Here is a 23,257-nt window from a genome sequence, read left to right on the forward strand (position 1 = left end):
ATCATTTATTTAACTTATGCCAATTTTTGCAGGAGCTATATATATTATTCCAGAGCTCTTTTATAAATGGCATAATATTTGGACATATATCAATATATATAATTAATATATTTCCAATGCAAATATTTATGCATTAATTCCAAATGCCCAAAATAAATGTCCATGAGCCACTAAAAATATTGGTTTGATTTTTATCTCTGTCCAATATTTTCAGAGAGCAACATGAGCATTTTCTTGGATCCTTTTGGAGAAATTTTTATTTGGGTCATTTTCAAAATGATTCTGAGGGTTTCACAGATCCCCATTTCAAGTTTCTGATGAAAGAGTAAACATGATGCAACACTCTAATGCATGGCTAACTAGGATGTGACAACTCACCCCCACTCAAAAGAATCTCGTCCCGAGATTTGGGTTCCTCAGGGAAGAAGGTGGGATACTCGAGTCGAAGACGATCCTCCCTTTCCCAAGTTGCTTCATCCTCAGAATGGTGCGACCATTGAACTTTGAGAAACTTGATATTATGACGTCGGGTGGTACGTTCGGCCTGATCGAGGATACGAATGGGGTACTCTCGATATGTAAGGTTATCTTGGAGATCAAGCGTTTCGTGGTCCACTTCACGGATAGGATCCGAGAAGCAACGCCTGAGTTGAGAAACGTGGAAGACATCGTGGACCCTGGAGAGGTGCGGAGGTAGTTCCAACTGGTAGGCAACTTCTCCTCGTTTGACAAGAATGCGAAAAGGTCCAATGTAACGAGGAGCCAATTTGCCTTTGATACCGAAACGATGGGTTCCCTTCAGAGGGGTGACCCGAAGATAGGCCTTCTCGTCAACCTCGAAAGTCATAGCCTTATGTTTTCGGTCATATTGACTCTTTTGACGAGATTGGGCTGTTTTCAACTTTTCACGAACGATGCGAACTTGTTCTTATGCTTCCTGAATCATATCCGGGCCAAAGAATTGTCTTTCCCCGGTCTCTGACCAGTTAAGGGGTGTTCGACATCGTCGTCCATAAAGAACTTCAAAAGGGGCTTTACCCAAGCTAGATTGATAGCTGTTGTTGTAAGCGAATTCGGCAAATGGAAGGCACTTCTCCCAGTCCATTCCGAATGAGATAACAGAGGCTCGAAGCATGTCTTCTAGAATTTGGTTGACGCGTTCCACTTGACCACTCGACTGAGGGTGGAAGGCGGTGCTAAAGGAGAGACGAGTCCCCATAGCATTTTGGAAACTTTCCCAAAATCGAGAGGTGAAAAGACATCCTCGATCCGAGTTAATTTCCAAAGGAACACCATGGAGAGACACTATTCGGGAGATGTACAAATCTGCCAGCTGACTAGCGGTTATACTCTCACGAACAGGTAAGAAATGGGCTACTTTGGAAAGACGATCGACCACGACGAAAATAGCATTATTCCCTCTCTTGGTCCTGGGAAAAACGGTAATGAAATCCATACCAATTTTATCCCATTTCCATTCAGGAATAGCTAAAGGTTGAAGGGTGCCAGCAGGCCGTTGGTGCTCTGCTTTTACACGACGACAGACGTCGCAATTTGCAATATACTGAGCAATTTCTCTCTTCATCCTAGTCCACCAGAACCTCTGGCGTAGGTCCTGATACATCTTAGTACTACCGGGATGAATGGTGAGAGGAGACTCATGAGCTTCCTTAAGGATCAAACGCCTCAGGTTTCGCACTTTGGGAACCACTAGTCGATCCCCGAAGTATACGACCCCTTGATCATTAATGGAGAAGCAATTCGCAATTCCTTTCTGAATGTTTCTCTTGATGCGGGAGATTCCCGGATCTACTTTCTGTGCTTTGATAATTTGATCCGTAAGGGTAGGTTTTGCCACCAAGGTGGAAAGAAAACCTTGAGGTACAATGTGAAGGTTAAGCTTCCGAAATTCCTCATGGAGAAGCAGTTGACTTTGTTGTAACATCAGGTTGTTACAATAAGATTTACGACTTAGTGCATCAGCCGTGACGTTGGCTTTCCCTGGGGTATAGGTTATTCCTAAGTCGAAGTCTGTGATCAATTCAACCCAACGTCTTTGTCTGAGATTCAGATCCGGTTGGGTGAAAATGTACTTCAGACTTTGGTGATCAATGAATATTTCGCAACGATTACTGAGGAGGTAATGTCGCCAGGTCTTAAGTGCATAGACTACGGCTGCAAGCTCTAGATCATGAGTAGGATAATTCTCCTCATGTGGGTGCAATTGCCGTGAAGCGTAGGCGATTACGTGTCGATCTTGCATGAGAATGCAACCCAGTCCTTGTCGCGAGGCGTCGCAGTAGATAACAAAGTCCTTGGAGAAGTCTGGCGGTACCAGTACGGGAGCAGAAGTCAGGCGTCTTTTCAGTTCCTGAAAGCTGTGCTCACATTGTGGAGTCCATTCGAACTTCTTATCTTTCTTGAGGAGTTCGGTTAGAGGTTTAGCAACCTTGGAGAAGTTCTCGACAAAGCGACGACAATAGCTCGCTAAGCCTAGAAAACTCCGAACTTGCTTGACCGATTCAGGTGGAGTCCAATTAAGGACGGCTTGAACTCGCTCAGGGTTAACAGCAATACCTTTACCAGATATTACATGACCCAGATAGGTCACTTCTGACAACCAGAATTCACATTTAGAAAATTTGGCATAAAGGCGATGCTCTCGAAGTTTCTTCAACACTAGCCTCAAATGTTCGGTATGTTCTTCCTCGTTCTTGGAGTAGATGAGTATATCATCGAGATAAACTACGACGAATTTATCCAAATACTCCATGAAGATTGAGTTCATTAACCGAGAAAAGGTGGCTGGAGCGTTGGTTAAACCGAAGGACATGACGGTGTACTCGTATTGGCCATAACGAGTAACAAAGGCCGTTTTAGGAATGTCCCCGTTTCTGATTTTGATTTGATGGTAGCCCAACCTCAAATCCATCTTGGAGAAGACTGAGGATCCAGCGAGCTGATCATACAGGTCGTTGATCCTGGGAAGTGGATATTTGTTCTTGATTGTGACCAAATTGACAGGTCGGTAATCTAAAACCATCCGGTCCGTACCATCCTTCTTCTTAACGAATAGGACGGGGCAAGCCCACGGGGATGAACTAGGTCGGATGAAACCCCTTTTCAAGGATTCATCGAGTTGTTTCTTAAGCTCGGCTAGTTCTAGTGGTGCCATCTTATAAGGTCTTCTAGCAATCGGAACAGTTCCGGGGATGAGGTCGATTACGAACTCAACATCCCTGTCAGGTGGAACACCTGGCAATTCCTCTGGAAAGACATCCGGGAAGTCACGGACTACCGGAATGTCCTCGAGGTCTGGCAAAGGGCTGGCGTTAAGAGAATATAATTGTCGCTTGGCTATTCGGGTCAAGACATTGACTATCTTCCCCGAAGGATGGGTGAGTTGAACAGTCCTAGAGAAGCAATCAATTTTGGCTTGATGAGCTGACATCCAGTCCATACCCAAAATGATATTAATGTCTGAAGATTTAAGGGCTATCAAAGATGCGAGAAAAACAAGTCTGTCGACTTGGATTTCGTTTCCATGGCTTACTCTAGAAGTTTGCCATTTGGATCCCGGAGTTTGAATTACCATAGAGGTTGGCATGTCACAGAATGCAATGTTATGCAAGCGAGCATAGTTTTCAGATATAAAAGAATGAGAGGCTCCTGTATCGAAAAGAACAGATGCCGGGTGGCAATTAACAAGAAGCGTACCGAGAACGACGTTGGGATCCTCTTGAGCTTCTTCGGCAGAGATACAGTTGACATGGCCACGTGAAGCGGTGACCGGTTTAGCATGAAACACTTTCCCTATCGGCTTGCCACGGCCAACAGCTTTAGCAGATTGATTGGGGTTGGTCTGGGGACACTCACGCATATAGTGACCAGATTCCCCACATTTGAAACAAGTCACGGAACTGGTACGTGGAGGAGCATTGTTAGATGGACCCCCATAGGGCTTGGTCGGTGCAGACTGTTGAGCGGGGCGAGGCGCCTGGAAAGATGGCCTCGGTGTGAACCTGGGTGGCAGGGCGGTGTTGGGTACCCATACGCGGCGCTTCTGAGGACCAGTACCGGATGAGGAACCCATATCACGGCCATGCTTGCGTGTTGCGTCATAGTCAGTCTGACCAGTTTCAGCACTGATGGCTTTATTGACAAGTTTCTGAAAAGATGTGCACTCATGCAGCCGGAGGTCGCGGCGAAGCTCAGGACTAAGGCCCTTACGGAACCTTGCTTGCTTCTTCGCATCAGTAGAAACTTCCTCGGTTGCATATCGTGCGAGATTACCAAACTCCCTGCTATAAACATCCACAGAAAGTCGGCCTTGGGTGAAATTGCAGAATTCCTCACGTTTACGGTCCATGAGACCCTCCGGAATGTGATGTTCACGGAAAGCCTCGCTGAACTCAGCCCAAGTAGTGACATGGCCCGCTGGGCGCATAGCTCCATAATTCTCCCACCATAGACTAGCGGGGCCTTCAAGATGATATGCAGCAAAGGTGACCTTGTCAGCCTCCGCTACCAGCACGGAACGCAGTTTGTGAGAGATACTGCGAAGCCAGTCATCAGCGTCGAGAGGCTCGACGGAGTGGTGGAACGTGGGTGGATGTAATTTGATAAAATCACTGAGTGACACCACGTTAGTCCTCTGATGGTGTGCTGTGTTCTGTTCAATACGCTCCAACAAACGGTTGGTCTCCCGCTTGTTTCTCTCAGCTTCCATCATAACCTCGGCTAGTGAAGGAGGATGAGGCAGATTTGTATCCCTGACTTCACTACCTTCGGCCTGCTCTTGAGGAGCAGGGTTAGTGCGCGTGTTGACCATCCTAGGTAAACAAGACAATGATTTAGTCAGAATGATAAAATCCGACATAGGATACATAATGTAAGGAATAACTCGGAATGCAAGATGATCATCCGTATGACATGGTAGATACAGAAACTGCTTCTTTTATTCCATCGTCATACACACCATACAGGGTTTAGTACAAGACCAAACAAAGTACTAATACGGTGAAAGAGGATTACATCTCATCGGAGGCATCCCAAGCTCCTATACATTATTTTTCTTCACCTCCGGAAAGAGTACAAACTAGGTCATATCCCACGAGTCACGCGGGACGATAGAAGACACAGCTAGTGCGAACTAGTGATACTATCACTAACTCAGACCGATCCGTAGTAGTCCTCGTAGAAGTCGCCTCCATAGCCTGGAAGTTCAACATGATCATCCGGAAATAGACGGTCTCGCGGAGCTTGTGGACCATAGGGGCTAGGATGAGGCCTTGGACCAACAGACGGTGGCCTGCGGGGACCGCGAGGTGGGGTGATGCCTCCTACATCACGCCAAACCATCACGTCCGGCAGAGCAGATCTCACAGGATAGAGATCGCGCATATCTGAATATCCAGCTTGCACCGCCGGTGCGAACCGAGTCAAAGTGGCCCAGTGGTCAGCACGGGTATTGAAGAGCTCTAACCTTAAGGCCCGATTTTCACGGTCCTTATCCTCGAGCATCTCAGCAGTGGTGCGAGTCCGTGAATCCTCCTGAGTGGGGTCAGCATAAATAGCCTGGAGATACCCTTGTGCTCCCGGAAGTGATCCTGGCATATACCGGAAATCAGAGTCCCGAAATAAACCAGATCTGACTCGCATAATGGTCATCATAGAGTAGGCGGCGTCCTGCACAGCCATCTCAATAGTAACCCGTGTCCATAGGAACAGTGAAGAGGCTCGGTGGATCCAGGATAAGATGGAAATATCCTGACAGTGCAGAGATACTGGCTTTGATTAAAGTCTCGGAATTGCTCTTCGACCGTGTACTCGGGATACCAGCGGTATCCAGCCTCAGTCATTACACTGACCAACTTGGCAGTATGGCCGGGTACATCTAGGCATCGAGTCAGGCGAACCACTTGATTGAGGTCGCGAGTGGCCATCTGAAAGCACAATCATAATGCAAAGGCATTAGAACTTCTAGCAAAATTTCGGCAGCATAACAGCTGTAAATGCTCAAAAAGGATTTTGAGACATTTGACAAAGGATTTCGTACACACTCAACATCATCATATCAAAGTTCTGAAACCATTCTAGCAACATAATGTGGTAGTAGAACTGAACTAGGCTTGTGACCAACAAACCTATAAGGTACTACTGATTAGTAACTCGTGATCCTGATAGAGAGAACAGATCCTAATTCCTTAACCCCCGGTGGAAGAATGGACTGACTCAGATCAGAATGTCATAAGATAAAGGAGTAAAAAGAGCCTTACGTTCCAACCCACAAACAATTCCCCTACATATAACTAAAGAATTTCTAGACTCAACATCGACCAGTTTGGCTTGGAGAACCTACAGGCAGTCCGGCTCTGATGCCAACGCTGTCAGGACCCCGACTCGATGTCACATCGATCTAGCCGGTAACACCTCATATCACTTTGCGGCCTCACGCACGGTATCCCCACGGGTGTCGCCTTACCTTTGCCCGGGACCGTTTGCGCCTTTTGGCTCACGTATATGATAGTGTCGCTAGCATCCATATGATAAAGAGCCCGGGCTGACATGACTAGTCGTAAACCCAAAGTGGCACAGACGTACAGGGACAGGCATCCATGACCCAGCTCCGAACGTGTCGGTCATCAGCAAATGGGTCCGGGCTGTAGCACTGGGCTAGAGCAGGACTCCGGTACTCAAAGCGTGACATTTCCCCGAAGGGACAGACACAGGAACGAAGAAGGACACATGCCGGCCAGCCTAAGTGTTCCAGAGCAGTAGCAAGCTACCATGGCTCAGCGGTAACACTAGGAGACTTTTCCCGGTAAGAGAGGCTACTAAAGATAAACAACTAGATAGTCAGATCCCACACATACCAAGCATTTCAGTCATACACACAATATGCTCGATATGTGCAAATACAACGAAGCATCACAACATGACTCTACGACACAAGTACTTTATTTAAGGCTCAGGGAGCCATACATATCATACACAAAGGTACGGGTCTCACGACCCAACATACAAGTCATACAGTCATACAAACCAGCAGCGGAAGTACATTGTCTGAGTACAGACAACTAGTAAGATAAAAGAGGCTTGGAAAGCCTAGCTATACTACGTGGTCCATCACAAGCTCAGGGTCACCACCTGGGTCTTTAGCCTACTCGTTGATGTCAACGTCTACATAGAACCCATCAGAAGGGGTTGCAGCGTCTTCTGTAAAAATGTAGATTATAGCAACATGAGTACAAAGGTACTCAGCAAGACTTACATCAGATCCTACATACATGCATATTCTCAAGAAGGGTTGGTGGAGTTATTGCAGCAAGCCAGCTTTGACTCTTGGCTAGACTATCCTACGATACTTCAACTTGAAAAGGTTTTGCGCACACGAGTCCACTACTCACCACTTCAATACACTACCGAGGATCCACCTCCGTCTTCCTACGGAAGAGCCATCCTCGGCACTCACACTTATCTTGAGGCTTTTAGTAGTTTCCATTTACTTGTCTATGAACTGTATAGGCAACCAAGTAGTCCTTTACCGCGGACGCGGCTATTCGAATAGATTATGATAACCCTGCAGGGGTGTACTTCTTCATACACGCTCTCACCACTTACCGTCGTTTACACGACATGTACTCGGCAACCTTCAAGCGGAAGCCCAACGTGGGTGTCGGCCACGACCTACCTAATCACCTAAGCCTCCAGTCCAGGTTTATCGCCTATTCAGGTTCCATCCGCAGGGAGTCCGGCCGAGGTTTCCCATACGGCCCCGAACGATGTGAACAGGGTTCCCGAGATACCTAACGGGTATTCGGTACACCGTGCCACGTACCTACCGCATCACAGCCCACCCCTACGGTCAGCGCTGTCCACGGCCTCCAGTAGGCTACAAACACCAGAAACTACTTGCAACTCCTGGACGGAGAACTAGGGTGAATAAGAAGCCGAGAGGGTCCATTGGTTTCGGGCCCAATGCATGGTAGTAGCTGATTCTTAAATCACGCATACAGATCTCAGTGCTTAAGGTCGGCTTCAATGAAACAACCCACCATGTACTCCTACATGGCCTCTCATCGATACCTTTACCAAATCGTGTTCACCACACCACTCTCATTACCGACATAAACATTTCACTCTAGCCCATCACCCAGATGAACCAGACCTGACACGACTCTAAGCATAGCAGGCATAGCAACGTAGGAACAACACATACAAATGGCTCAATCAACTCCTACACATGCTAGTGGGTTTCATCTAGTTACTGTGGCAAAGACAGGTCGTGCAGAGGAAATGGGTTCAACTACCGTAGCACACAGCAGTTTGAAACGCGTTGTCTTAATGCAGTAAAAGAGAGCAGGAGCGAGAACATGGGATTGTATCGATATGATCAAATGGTTGGTTGCTTGCCTGATGGTTCGATGCACGGATATGATTCTTCGTTAGGGTAATCACGGTACTCCTCGGGGGCAGAACCTGTCGTAAAGGACACCGATACACAAGCATCACCAAACAATGTGCAACAATATGATGCATGCATGAAACATGGCAATATGAGTGTGTTGGGCTAATGCAACTAAAACCAGAAGGGTTTGAACAAATTTGAATCAAAGATTCAAATTTCAAACTCAAACATGGCCTCTTTAAAGTGCTTTTCCTTGTTCTGCTTGAAACATCAATTTAACTTGTTTGGTCATGCATGAAAATAGTACAGATGGATAGATTGGATTTTTCTGATCATTTTTCATATATAATTTGTCCAATTTGGAGTTACAGAATAAAAGTTATGAATTTTTGAAGTTTAAATAATATTCTGGAATTTCCTGATTTAAATTAAATCCAGAAATTATAATTATTGCGCCAGCATGACGTCAGCATGACGTCAGTGGTCAACTGCGGCTGTCTGGGGTCAAACCTGACGTGTGGGGGCCACACGTCAGTGACAGGGGGGTTTAACAGGTTTAAATTAATCCTAATTAGGGATTAGTGGCACTGGGGCCCACTGGTCAGTGTCAGGGGTTAACTAACAGTGGTTAGCACTAATCCTAATTAGCTACAGGGCTGGGCCCACCTGTCAGGGACTCAGGGGGTGTCCTGCCGTGGTCAAAGTGGGTCAAACCCACCGGCGACGTGACGCCGGCGAGGCCCGAGACGGCGGCGCGACGCGGGATCGCGCTACAGGGCACGGGCAAGGCCGTGCTTGGGCTCGTTGGATAGCTCTTGCTCTCGCGCGTCGAACGGTGGTGGTGGCCGAGCCTGGGGTGGCCGGAGTCGACGGCGGCGAGCTCGGCTGCGGCCGCCGGAGTTCGGGTGCGGTTGGGATCGGTGCTACAGGGGGTTTTGGGGGGGCGTTAGTGCGTGCTGCGTGATCCTAGTGAGGTGTGGAGCACGATAGTGTGCTTGGTTGGGTGCTACGGTGACCGTGGCCACGACGGCGACATCGCCGGCGGCGTGGAGCTCTCGGCCAAGGTGGAGCTACGGCCTAGAGGTCGGGAGAGACCAGGGGAGAAAGGGGAAACGATCCGGGGGCTCACCGCGGAGCTGCAGGGATGGTTAGCGGGCTCGGGGACGCGCTGGAGACGACGAATTCGACGGCGACGATGGTCGGAGCCCGAAGAGGGGAACGGCGACGTAGCGGCGATGCAGGGCTTCCGGGGACCCGTGGAGCGGTGGGGAGGAAGAGGGGGTCGTGGCGGAGCTTCTGAGCTAGTCGGGGGAGCGAGGGGTCGCCGGAGACGGCTGCTGTGGCGAACGGCGGCGACGGTGGTGTTCGGCCGTGTGAGAGAGAGAGCGAGGGAGAGGAGGGAAGAGCCGGGGGAGAGTGAGAGAGAGCAGGGGGGATCGGGACGGCCTGCGGGAGTCGTCCACGCGGCCAGGAGCTCGTCGGCAAGCAGGAGGTGGCCGCGCGGCCGTGCGCGTGCGAGCACGCAGCAGCTTCGGGGCGAGGGGAGGAAGACGACGGAGGGCTGCAGTGGTGGGCTGGGCCGCCTGCTGGCTGGGCCGGCCAGCTGGCTAGGCCGCACAGTGGAGGAGCCCAGGTAAGCTCCTCCTGTTATTTATTTCTGTTTTCTAATTTCTGACATTTGTTTTGATTTAAATAATATATTAAATCATTTATTTAACTTATGCCAATTTTTGCAGGAGCTATATATATTATTCGAGAGCTCTTTTATAAATGGCATAATATTTGGACATATATCAATATATATAATTAATATATTTCCAATGCAAATATTTGTGCATTAATTCCAAATGCCCAAAATAAATGTCCATGAGCCACTAAAAATATTGGTTTGATTTTTATCTCTGTCCAATATTTTCAGAGAGCAACATGAGCATTTTCTTGGATCCTTTTGGAGAAATTTTTATTTGGGTCATTTTCAAAATGATTCTGAGGGTTTCACAGATCCCCATTTCAAGTTTCTGATGAAAGAGTAAACATGATGCAACACTCTAATGCATGGCTAACTAGGATGTGACATCCACCCCCGTAAGCTCGGAAGGAAGGGCCTTGCAGGGCAAGGGTCAGAAGAAGCAACGAAAGAGTCAGGGGCAGGAAAGGGAGAAGGCTTACTCGTCGATGGCATAGTACTTCCTACGCTTCAGTAGGCGACAAGGGTAGTCGTCGCCCAGGGCCTCCCTCCTCTTCCGTAGAGCCTCGAAGTCCACGCGGAAGCGGCCCAAGAGTTGGGCGCAAGGGTCAGCTTAGGACAAGGAGGAAGCATCGAGGCGACTCGCGTCGGGGTCGTCCGCCTGATGCGCACTGCTGATTGCCTCACCAAGAAGAGCGGCTGGGGCCTCGAGAGCCTCAGCCTCAAGCACTGCAAGCGGCCTCTCGCCACCCAACGCTGTCGCCTCGGCGAGGGCACCCTCGGCCTCCGGAGGCTCACGCCTCCCTGCACCACCACTTGAGGAAGAGTCGCCCCGAGCGGCTGCGAGGGCAACCACCACCACTTGGTTCTCGTGAGGCCCCTGGAGGACAGCGGGGCGCGGCCCCCATTCGTCGAAGATGGGCATCTGGCCCACAAAGTCGTCTCTGTTTGAACAGAGGTACAGCAACGCCCCCCTTGACGAATGTCGCCGGGGGAAGGATCCCCAGTCAAGACCAAGAGCACCTTCCTCAGAGCTTCGGGCGTCAGGTCCCCTTCTTGGAGTCGCATACGGTCTCTACGACCGCTGTAGGCCCACATTCGATGAGAGTGGCGTTGGAGAGGAGCGACGCGGCATAGCAAGAACTCCTTCACCACCTTGGGCGCTGTCACGCCAAGCTTCCTCAGGAACTCAAAGCGGTGCCAAACGAAGGCGAGCCGGGGGCTTGCGAGCGTGACTTGGCCCCAGCCTGAGTTGGGGACAACAGGCAAAGATGGCTCTGTTAGCAGGGGGTTGGGCACCCCTACGTCCACGTATAACCACCGCTCGCGAAACCCAGGCGTGGGCGGAGGAAGACTGAAGTCAATTCTGGAAACCGCTGTCTCAGGCGCAGTAATGAAGCTCAAGCACCCCGAGCATTTGGTGGGGTCGACAAGGCGCAGAGAGGAGAAGTGGCGCAGTAAGGAAACCGAACGAAGGATGCCCATCATTGCCTCGCAAACAAAGGCAAAAACCGCGAGAAGGGTGATGGATTCAGGACCCAGATGCATCATGTGGATCTGATAGTGGGAAAGCACGGCATTGAAGAAATCAGAGAAGGGGGGAACCAGTCCCGCCCACAGGGCGTCGGCGAAATACCGGACCTCGGTGGGAATCCTGTCAACGGAGAAGCGAGACGCAGGCCAGGCCGTCGTCCTCCCGCACTCATTGAAGATGGTGGCCAGGGCCGAGCGGACCTTGCCCAGGCCTTCTTGATTGACTATGACTAGCCAATCAACGGCGGGGGCCGCCGTCGACGGCGAGCGAGGCGGCGGCGCGGGCTTCTTCCCTTTTCCCTTCCTCGGCGGGGCCATGACAACGGGAAGGGGATGGGGAAGGTTCGAGATTGGATTAGATGCAGGAGCTGGAGTTCGAGAGAAGAAGGGACAGAGAGCGCTTAGGCAGCAGGAAGGGGAACGGCTGTGTCCGGCAGCATGTCCGCCTAGCAAGGCACAAAATAAGGAGGCGTGGGGGAACAGTGCCGCCCACGTCCAATCAACCGCCACGCGGCGCCCAAGGCCGCAGGCTGTTAGGGCCAGCGACGCTTCGCACTTGCGCTTTCGCCTCTCTGCTCAGCCAAGTTCGGGCGCGCCGTGGGCCCGGGGGCTACTGTCGGCGTTCTGGGAACGAGGGTCCCCAGACTTGCCTGCCTGCGGCGTGGCTCAAAGGAGGCCCAGCATAGTCCATCTTCATCAGTGCAAGCTCAAGACCCTCGCGAGGGGCCAAGCCTCGCAGGGCGGACAACAAGGAGCTTCCTCAGGCACGGCCTCGTCATGCTGGCTCATGAGGGGGCGGAGAGTTCAAGGCGGTAAACCTCGCGAGGTGCCCATGACGCAAGCCATGATGACCAAGGGCGCCAGTCGGGCGCCAGCCCGCGCAGTGTCCTCCTTTCCTCTTTGGTGCAAAGGGAGCAAGCGCAGGTGAGAGTATCAAGGAAAGGCGTCCATTTCGGTGCAACGAGACCAAGACCAGCCCAACGACTGGAAGGAAGTCATTGTGGAGCCCAAGCAAGCGTCATCACCAGAGCCTTTGGCAGGCGAGGGCCAACTTTAGTCAGGATAAGTGTACCTGATGTTCCCCTTCAAAATGGCCAATTGTTGGCGCCCTTCCCGCTCAATATTTGGGAAGAGGCCCAGGGCCTTTGCCTATAAATAGGACTAGCCACCCCCAGGGTAGAGGAGGCTGTATCCTCATCAAGAAACCAGTAGATAGAGCGACTGAACCTCTCCTAGCAGTTCATCGCACCAGCCAAGAACAGACCCTCGCGAGGCTGTTCTTCCTTGTATTGATCCTCATCAAGCCCAAGAGGCAATCCACCACACCACACACTGGAGTAGGGTATTACACCACAATGGTGGCCTGAACCAGTATAAATCTTGTGTCTCTTGTGCTGTTCTATTTAGTAGTTTAGGTCCCAGCGATTCGGTGAGGTGCGAGACGGTAGAGGGTTGAATCTCCGAGAGCACCCCAGTGTTCGAACCTCAAGGGTCTGCCGGAACCCGAAATCTGACATTAGGCGTGCCAGGTAGGGGTGCGCCGGGATCCGCCTTCTGCCGCTTTGCGCCCCGTCGCATCGTCATCATCATGTCCGTCGACCAGGCGGGCAACCCAGTTCCTTGGGCGGCTTGGCCCACCCGCGCAGAGCCGCTCTTCCCGGGCGACCCTATGCCCCAGGCAGCTCACGGTCCGCAGGGTGCTGCGGGCCGCGGGCGACGCGCACAGACCTCGACGGCCCTAACACCACGACAGACGCGGTCGGCGGCGAGGGCCTCCAACCACGCCGCGGCAACGGCGCCGAACACTCGCCGGGAGCAGGCGAACTCAAGGGCCGCCCTCACGGTGGCCCGAGAGCTGCTGCAGTGCAGACTGATGGAAGGACTCTGGTTGTGCTTTTCTTATAAAGCTCTCCCTCATGGACCTTGTAGGCTTTAGATCGCCGTACTATGCAGTGGGCCTCGTTTTGGTCTTCAGGAAGTTCCTGCCTAATTAAGTAGGCTAGGAATGGTTCCATCCATGGGGCAATGACTACCATTATTTCGTGGGATGAAGGTGTTATTTCATTGGCAGAGTCGCCGATTGTGTCAGAATGTTCAGTGTTGGGTGGTGCGGTTGGCTCCGGGTTGTTGTTTCTGGACTCCTCTTCCCATAGAACGGACGGCTTAAAAAGCCGCTCCAGGAAGATGTTTGGAGGGACGGCGTCACGCTTTGCGCCGATGCGTGCCAACACGTTGGCCGCCTGGTTATTATCCCGGGCTACGTGGTGGAATTCGAGTCCTTCGAACCGAGCTGACATTTTTAAGACGGCATTACGATAGTGTCGGCGTTCTGGGAACGGGGGTCCCCAGACTTGCCTGCCTGCGGCCTGCGGCGTGGCTCAAAGAAGGCCCAGCACAGCCCATCTTCATCAGTGCAAGCTCAAGACCCTCGCGAGGGGCCAAGCCTCGCGGGGTGGACAACAAGGAGCTTCCTCAGGCACGGCCTCGTCAGGCTGGCTCATGAGGGGGCGGAGAGTTCAAGGCGGGGTACCTCGCGAGGTGCCCATGACGCAAGCTATGACGACCAAGGGCGCCAGTCGGGCGCCAGCCCGCGCAGTGTCCTCCTTTCCTCTTTGGTGCAAAGGGAGCAAGCGCAGGCGAGAGTATCAAGCAAAGGCATCCATTTCGGTGCAACGAGACCAAGACCAGCCCAACGGCTGGAAGGAAGTCATTGTGGAGCCCAAGCAGGCATCATCACCAGAGCCTTTGGCAGGCGAGGGCCAACTTTAGTCAGGATAAGTGTACCCGATGTTCCCCTTCAAAATGGCCAATTATTGGCGCCCTTCCCGGTCAATATTTGGGAAGAGGCCCAGGGCCTTTGCCTATAAATAGGACTAGCCACCCCCAGGGTAGAGGGGGCTGGATCCTCATCAAGAAACCAGTAGATAGAGCGACTGAACCTCTCCTAGCAGTTCATCGCACGATCCAAGCACAGACCCTCGCGAGGCTGTTCTTCCTTGTATTGTTCCTCATCAAGCCCAAGAGGCAATCCACCACACCACACACTGGAGTAGGGTATTACACCACAATGTTGGCCTGAACCAGTATAAATCTTGTGTGTCTTGTGTTGTTCTGTTTAGTAGTTTAGGTCCCAGCGATTCGGCGAGGTGCGAGACGGTAGTGGGTTGAATCTCCGCACGCACCCCAATGTTCGAACCTCAAGGGTCTGCCGGAACCCGAAATCCGAGAGATAGGCTGCCATTTTCGGATCCTTGGCGTCAAAGTCTCCATTTACTTGGGATATTGCGAGGTTTGAATCCCCACGCACCTCTAGGCATTGAATGCCCATCGAGATTGCCATCCGGAGACCATGTAGAAGGGCCTCGTATTAGGCTGCATTGTTGGAGTCCGTGTACATTATCTGAAGTACGTATTGGATTGTGTCTCCGGTTGGGGACGTCAAGACGACGCCATCCCCCAAGCCGTCCAACATTTTGGAGCCGTCGAAATGCATGATCCAACTGGAGTATGCGCCATACTCTTTAGGGAGTTCGGCTTCGGTCCATTCAGCGATGAAGTCGGCCAAAACTTGCGACTTCATAGCTAGCCGTGGCTTGTAGGTTATGTCGAATGGTAAGAGGTCAATGGCCCATTTTGCAATCCTGCCCGTCGCGTCGCGGTTGTTTATAATGTCGTTGAGAGGTACTTCGGAGGCCACTATTATCGAACACTCTTGGAAGTAGTGTCGCAGCTTCCGGGATGCCATGAACACCGCGTAGGCTATCTTTTGGTAATGTGGATACCGAGACTTGCATGGGGTTAAGACAGTGGATACGTAGTACACTGGTTTTTGAAGAGGGAATTTGTGTCCTTCTGTTTCTCATTCAACGACGAGTGCCGCGCCTACAACTTGATGTGTTGCCGCGATATATAATAACATCGGTTCGCCCAGGTTGGGTGCGGCCAGGACCAGATTTGTTGCCAATATGGCCTTTATTTCTTTGAGTCCGGCCGTGGCAGCATCCATCCATTCGAAGTGTTCGGTGCGCCGGAGGAGGCGATAGAGGGTCAATGCCTTTTCTCCCAAACGGGAGATGAAGCGGCTTAGAGCCGCTACACATCCAGTCAATTTTTTTATTTGTTTGAGCTCCTTTGGGATATCCAACTATGATAGAGCTCGGATCTTGGCTGGGTTTGCTTCAATTCCTCTACCGGATACAATGAAGCCCAAGAGCTTTCTGGCTAGTACGCTGAAAACGCATTTTTCCGGGTTGAGCTTAATGTCATATGCTCGGAGGTTGTCGAATGTGAGCCTCAAATCGTCTATTAGAGTTTCGACGTGTTTGGTCTTGACGACCACATCGTCTACGTATGCCTCTACTGTTTTGCCGATCTGGGTTGCCAGACATGTCTGAATCATGCGCTGATATGTTGCGCCGGCGTTTTTGAGTCCAAAGGGCATTGTGTTGAAGCAGAATGGTCCATATGGATTAATGAATGCCGTTGCGGCTAGGTCTGTCTCCGCCATCTTGATTTGATGGTATCCGGAGTATGCATCAAGGAAGCACAATGAATCGTGCCCTGCTGTGGCATCGATGATTTGATTGATGCGGGGAAGGGGGAAAGGATCCTTTGGACAAGCATTGTTAAGGTCTTTAAAATTGACGCACAGGCGCCATGATTTGTCCTTTTTTGGTACCATTACCAGGTTCGCTAGCCAGTTCGGATGTTTTATGTCTCTGATGAATCGGCTTCTAATAGTTTAGCTAGATCCTCTCCCATTGCTTGTCTTTTGGGTTCGGAAAATCGCTGAAGAGCCTGTTTGACTGGCTTGAATCCTTTTAGGATATTTAGGCTGTGTTCTGCCAACCTGCGTGGGATTCCTGGCATATCTGAAGGGTGCCAGGCGAAGATGTCCCAATTTTCTCGAAGGAATTCTCGTAGCGTGGTGTCTACCTCAGGGTTTAATTGTGCCCCGGTGGAGCCCGTCTTTGTGGGGTCCGTTGGATGGACTTGGAATTTGACTATTTCGTCTGCTGGTTTAATAGAGGTGGAGCGCAGCGCAGTGAGTACCTCTGCCGCTAGGGCTTCAGATAGTGCCTCGAGGGCTAGTGCGGCTGTCTTATTTTCGGCGCGGAGTGCTATGTCCGGATCACTGACAAGAGTGATGATTCCATTGGGCCCGGGCATTTTAAGCTTTATGTACCCGTAATGGGGTGTAGCTTGAAAAATTGTGAATGCCTCTCGCCCTAATAGAGCGTGATACCCGCTGTTGAACGGGGCCACTTGGAACGTGACCTCCTCGGACCTGTAATTGTCTGGCGAGCCGAACACCACATCTAGTGTAATTTTTCCTGTGCAGCGTGCTTCCCGACTAGGGATTATTCCTCTAAAAGTTGTGCTGCTTCGCTCAATGCGGCTCCAGTCTATTTCCATTTTTCGAAGGGTTTCCTCGTAGATGAGGTTTAATCCGCTGCCGCCATCCATGAGTACCTTAGTAAGACGAAAGCCGTCCACTATTGGACTGAGGACCAATGCGGCTGGTGCTCGGGCTGTTCGGAATTTTGGTTCGTTGTTGGCGTTGAAGGTGATAGCTGTGTCACTCCATGCATTTATTGTTGCTACTTGGTAGACTTCGGCGAGGCTGCGGAGTGTTCGTTTCCGCATATTATTTGATGCGAAAGTCTCGAAGACTGTTAATACCATACTGGTACTGTTGGGCTGGTTCTCCAGGGCTAGAAGCTCTTTGCCACTTTTGGCCACCTGCCGTAGTATCCAACATGCTTGAAGGCTATGTGTTGGAGTGGCGCCCTTTGTAGTATGGATTTTACAGGGTCCGCTGAGCCATCCCTCCAGTACGGTTCCGTGCCCTTTAGGGGGTTTTTGCTTTTTGGTTTTTGTCCCAGGTGCCTGAGCATGATGCACCCTTTTGTTTCAGACTAGGGTTGTGTTCGGAGCCGGATTGTCCCAAAACTTAGTTTCGGTTTTCCATGCACTCTCCATCGCACAGTACTTTCGTACTATGGATGCCAGATCGGCGAAGCGTGTAATTTCGCGGCGACTTATGGCGTTCATGATTCCCTTGTTCGTGCAGTTGTTGCAGAAAACTGAGATTGTGCTTTCCTCACGGCAGTCCTTTATCCTGTCCATAACCAGGAGGAACCTGGCCCAGTAATGATGTACTGTTTCGGTGGGCTCTTGCCGGATTTGAGATAGATCGCTTATGTTTGGGTGGGTGGGTGGAATTAAGTCCGGAACCCCACCCAATCTAAGGCTCAAGGACCGAAAAGTTTCCGAATTTGGAAGCTTGGATTGCTAGATGTTGTCCAACGAATCTGGTCTGCTGCCTGACTTTAGGTTCAGTACTTGATTGACGTCCGTCCCTCCGCGGGAATCCGGCATGGAGGGATCAGGAATCCGGACATAACTGGTCTTTAATGTAAAAGAAGAGTCGCCGCATTGTTCTTCTACCACGGCAACGTGGTGGGTAGCCTGGGGAGAGTTAATCTCTCTCAGATCAGTTTTAAGCCCAATCTGATCGTAGTCTGTAGCGACTCCCAGGGCGGCGTTGCGATCCAAGAGCTCGTTTACGGAAGAGAGCTCCATTGGATCCAGCTGCTAGGCGAATTCCGAGTTGACGTGAAGATCGCTTTTGTGACCCGAGAGGTCATCGTTGGAGCGGCGGCCGAACAGGCGGTCATAAGAAAACCACCTAGCCGGATAGTTTGGCCGGTGGCCAAAGCTCTCTTGGCAATGGTGTCGTCTTTAAAGATGGGAAGAGGCATCCTTCCTGATTGTGATGGCACAGAGGAACTCTCAATGTAAGCACCAATGTCGGTGTCAAAACCGGCGGATCTCGGGTATGGGGTCCCGAACTGTGCGTCTAGGCGGATGGTAACAGGAGACAAGGGACACGATGTTTTTACCCAGGTTCGGGCCCTCTCGATGTAGGTAAAACCCTACTCCTGCTTGATTGATATTGATGATATGGGTAGTACAAGAGTGGATCTACCACGAGATCAATGAGGCTAAACCCTAGAAGCTAGCCTATGGTATGATTGTTGTTCGTCCTATGGACTAAAACCCTCCGGTTTATATAGACACCGGAGACGGCTAGGGTTACACAGAGTCGGTTACAATGGTAGGAGATCTACATATCCGTATTGCCAATCTTGCCTTCCATGCCAAGGAAAGTCCCATACGGACACGGGACGAGGTCTTCAATCTTGTATCTTCATAGTCTTGGAGTCCGGCCAATGATGATAGTTCGGCTATCCGGACACCCCCTAGTCCAGGACTCCCTCAGGTACCACGGGTCTACATGTACAACAACACTATTGGCTCTGTTGTGATGCTAGTAATGTGCATGATATGAGAAGTCAACTGTATACACAATTGAAATTGAAATCAACAAAGCTATTGATAAGAGCAAACCTGTTAAAGAAACATGCGTGAACATACCTGTTGTGCCATTGGAGTTTCGATTGGATCCTTCAACTTAAAAATAAGTTTGTATGAGTAAATACAGTGATACAATAGCAAAGCAATCATACTTAAAAAAGGCGCGCCTAGGCTCTAGGCGTTGGCAAAATGCATTGCGCATAACTATGCTTAATCTGTGCATAACTACACATAAGCATGCGCTTTGGTCAGTAAAGCGCAAGGCAGTGGCAAAACACACAATTAACGCCTAGCGCTTTTTTGAACTATGATAGCAATGGAATCTTAAATTAGAACATTTGTTATTCAGGTTTAGGCACTTGTTCTACATGAATAGAGTACAGTAAGATGCAAGAATATAGTACTTAAAAATAGAAAATGAGCTCATAGACCTTACCACATTCTTGGTTCGGGACTAGTACAGAACAAGGCGTTCCCAGTCATCGTCCAGTAAATGTGTCTCAGGAGATCGTAAGGGAATTTGATGAGTTTCTTTGCCGGTGAAGTACGTTTTCTTCGGGTAATTCCGATGCTGCCACCAAGCATTCTTGAAGATAGTAGAGGTATTAGCATAGGTTACCTAATCCTGAATTTCCAAATCGGTCCTTCTCTATAGAGAAAAATGGGAAAATTTGTTGTATTATAACCATCATGGAGGTAGGATGTATGGGACAAAGCAAAGTAATTGCCATGAATAACATTATTTACACATAACTCCTGGACAAACACCTGCAACTGGCATTTTCCTTCATCTTCAGTATAATATTTCCAAGATGGGAAGATACACACATACGATTTAACAACATCAATTGCGATAGATGCTAAACTACGACTAGATGGTTGTGCTTCCTCCACAGGAATACTCGTACTAACTGGTGGAGTTGGGGTTTGCCGTGGTAGTACTGGCCCTTTGGGCACTGGTGCTGCCTTACTAACTGCTCTTGTTTGGGAGCTCTGTGGTGGAGATGGTGCTATGTCAACAGGAACTGGGTTACTATCTGTTGGGGTTGGGGTTAGATTGGGTGAAGCTGGTTCTCTGTCCATCGCAGTAGGTGTACAATCCGCGAGAGTTTGGGTTATGTGTGGTAGGGCTGGTTCTCGTGCATGTACAACCGGGGTGCTATCTCCACCAAGAGGTAGCACTATTTTATTTGAAGACCGTGTTTTTGGTCTGCTAGATACTGGCATAGTTGAATGTACAAATATTGTATGAGAGACAGATGCAAAAGATAGTGTGGAAAAAAGAGGGCATGAAATAGTTGACATGTATATTGTTTAACTAAAACGGATAGCATGACATAATTTCACATATATGATGTCTATCTAAACTAGATAGCATCGCATAACATAATTCAAAGATATGATGAATAAGTAAACAGGATCGCATGACATAATTCACCTACATGTTATCTAAGTAATTAGGATCGTATCATTTAATTCACATATGTGATTTATATGCTAAACAGAGGGCATTCGACATGATGTCTGAACTAAGAACATGGTGTTGAATATTGTGTAAATGATGTCTAAACTATGCAATGCAAGACACCATATGCAAGATATGAGCAGTATAACCATGGCAAGTTAGAGCATACACCTCGATGGGGGAATAGGATAGGCCATCCGTCTCTGAATCCATCTCTGAGGAGCTATCGGGACCCAACAAGAGATCTGCTTCGACAGGTAGCACTGTCTGCACTGAAGGCCTTGTTTTCACTCCAGATTTTTCCATCTCCCACCCAAATGGCCGATTCACAAGAAAAAGAGTAGTTTAATGTCCAAACATGGTCCATTTTTATATACAAGGCCACAAACCCATATTACAGGTACCAAGGTAGAAACTAATGCTTACTTAAGCCAATGTTGCAAGCTTGTCTTTTCTCCTTGCTCGACATGTTAATTAATGTGTATTTTTATCTTCAACGCACAACAAGACAACCCTCTCACTCCTTGTTGGTTGATTAATTTGGTACATGAAAACCAAGCTTATCACTCCCACATGCATGCAAGGGGTATTAATGTCCTCGGTTGCTAATACGAGGCAAACCTCATCAATTTTACCTCGATTGATGTTAGTGGCCTTGTATAGTTGCAAATTGTAATTTTGATACTGGGCTTGTATACAAAAATGGAGGGAGTAATGAAGAAAAGGATGGGCAAGATATCATTCAAATATATGATGCCTAGTTAAACAGGATGGCATTGCACATTTCACATATATTATGGCTGGCTAAAAGACATTAGACAACATAATTCCCATATATGATATATAAACTAAACAGGTGGCATTACAGAACATGTCTAAACTAAGCAGATGACATATATGATGTCAAAAGTAGGCACTGCAAGGAAACATATGCTTGATATGACTAACATCATCATGGCAAGGTAGAGCACTGCAAGGAGTGGTCAGCGGCGTCTGAATCCGCGTCAAAACTGATATCTTCCCCTGGATTACAATCTGGAGAGGGGTGGGGAGGGTTTGCCATTGAACCCACCATGGATTGATGTCTACATGACATTGTATTGCCGCGCAAAACTCTTCTCTTTTTCTCTACATGTTCAACATGACTGTGTACAATATCTGACATGCATACGGAAAAAATATGGTCAGATTTATGTAAGAAGAGCATGCAGAAATTTAGAGTGATGGTAACAACCAGTGGATGGATCCAAAAAAATGATAGCAGGCTGATGATTTCTTTAATTTAATAAAAAGATAGATGATGATTGCTTTACTATTTGTTTCCCACCCAAGATGAACAACATAGGCATACCCTAGGTGAGCCAGATATTAGACAGAGATACTATTCATTGCTTCCTCGATATGTGCCCCACAACTAATTTAGAACTCAAGTTTGAACATTAATTTGGACCTGACTTGGAGTCCAATAGATGATTGTAATGCCCAGATAATTAAACTACAGTAACCCTCTACTAATGATGCCACGTCACCTCAGTTACTATTGTTAATCTCGCGTTAGTTCAAACCCGATTCGAAATTTCAATTCAAAGTAAAGGCAAACAACAAAAGTTTTGAAACATTAAGACTAAAATGTTTGGATTGTGGCAAATAATCCATACTAAATATTGGTGAAGAAACCACACTTCTGTAAAGTATTCTAATGCACTACAACAAATAAAACAGCAACTAAACCTATTATAAATGTGCTTTCCAAATTTATAAAAATGCGAACTGAATATTTTAAATACAAAAATAATATTGTGGCAGTGGGCTAATTTGCAACCTCAATTTAGGTACTGGTCTTATAATCTTACAAGAACTAAAAGCTAATAATAGTAAAAAGAAAACACAAATGCAAAACTAAAACAAACCAAAAAAATAACTAAAAGGAGACCCCCCACCCCAGTGGGCCACGGCCCAGCTGGCCTCTTGGCTAACCAGGCCAGCCCAGCTAGTCCCCCCCACCTCCCCGATTAACCCCATTCCCCCGTGACCTAACCTACCCACGCCCCCAATCGCCCCCACGTCTCCCTCGTCTCCCACATGCACCGCAACACACTCACGCACTCGCAAGGCAGCGCCCCATCCCGTGCACCTCCTACCATCCCGGCCTCGTGCGTCCCGTCGGCGACCTCGCTGGAGCCCACCTCGCCGGAGGCCCCATCGCGGACCTGGTCTTCCTCCATCCCCTGATGCCCGCGCCTCCCCCTCTCCCATCCTCTGCGCCTCCCCCCAATTGGATCGAGGGGATCGAACTACCGCCGCTGCCCGGAACGCCACCGTTGCGCCCTGCCTCTTCGACGACCACCTCGCCGGACTGCTGATGACCCACAATTGTAGGTGATCTATCGTAGTCCTTTTGATAAGTAAGAGTGTCGAACCTAATGAGGAGCAGGAGGAAATGACAAGCGGTTTTCAGTAAGGTATTCTCCGCAAGCACTGAAATTGTAGGTAACAGATACTTTTGTGATAAGATAATTTGTAATGGGTAACAAGCAATGAAAGTAAATGAAGTGCAGCAAGGTGGCCCAATCCTTTTTGTAGCAAAGGACAAGCCTGGACAATTTCATATAATGAGAAAAACGCTCCCGAGGACACATGGGAATTATCGTCAAGCTAGTTTTCATCACGCTCATATGATTCTCGTTCGGTACTTTGATAATTTGATATGTGGGTGGACCGGTGCTTGGGCACTACCCTTACTTGTACAAGCATCCCAGTTATGATTAACCCCTATTGCAAG

The sequence above is a fragment of the Triticum aestivum genome, chromosome 3B (genome assembly GCF_018294505.1).
Source record: "Triticum aestivum cultivar Chinese Spring chromosome 3B, IWGSC CS RefSeq v2.1, whole genome shotgun sequence".
In the NCBI taxonomy this organism is placed as follows: domain Eukaryota; kingdom Viridiplantae; phylum Streptophyta; class Magnoliopsida; order Poales; family Poaceae; genus Triticum; species Triticum aestivum.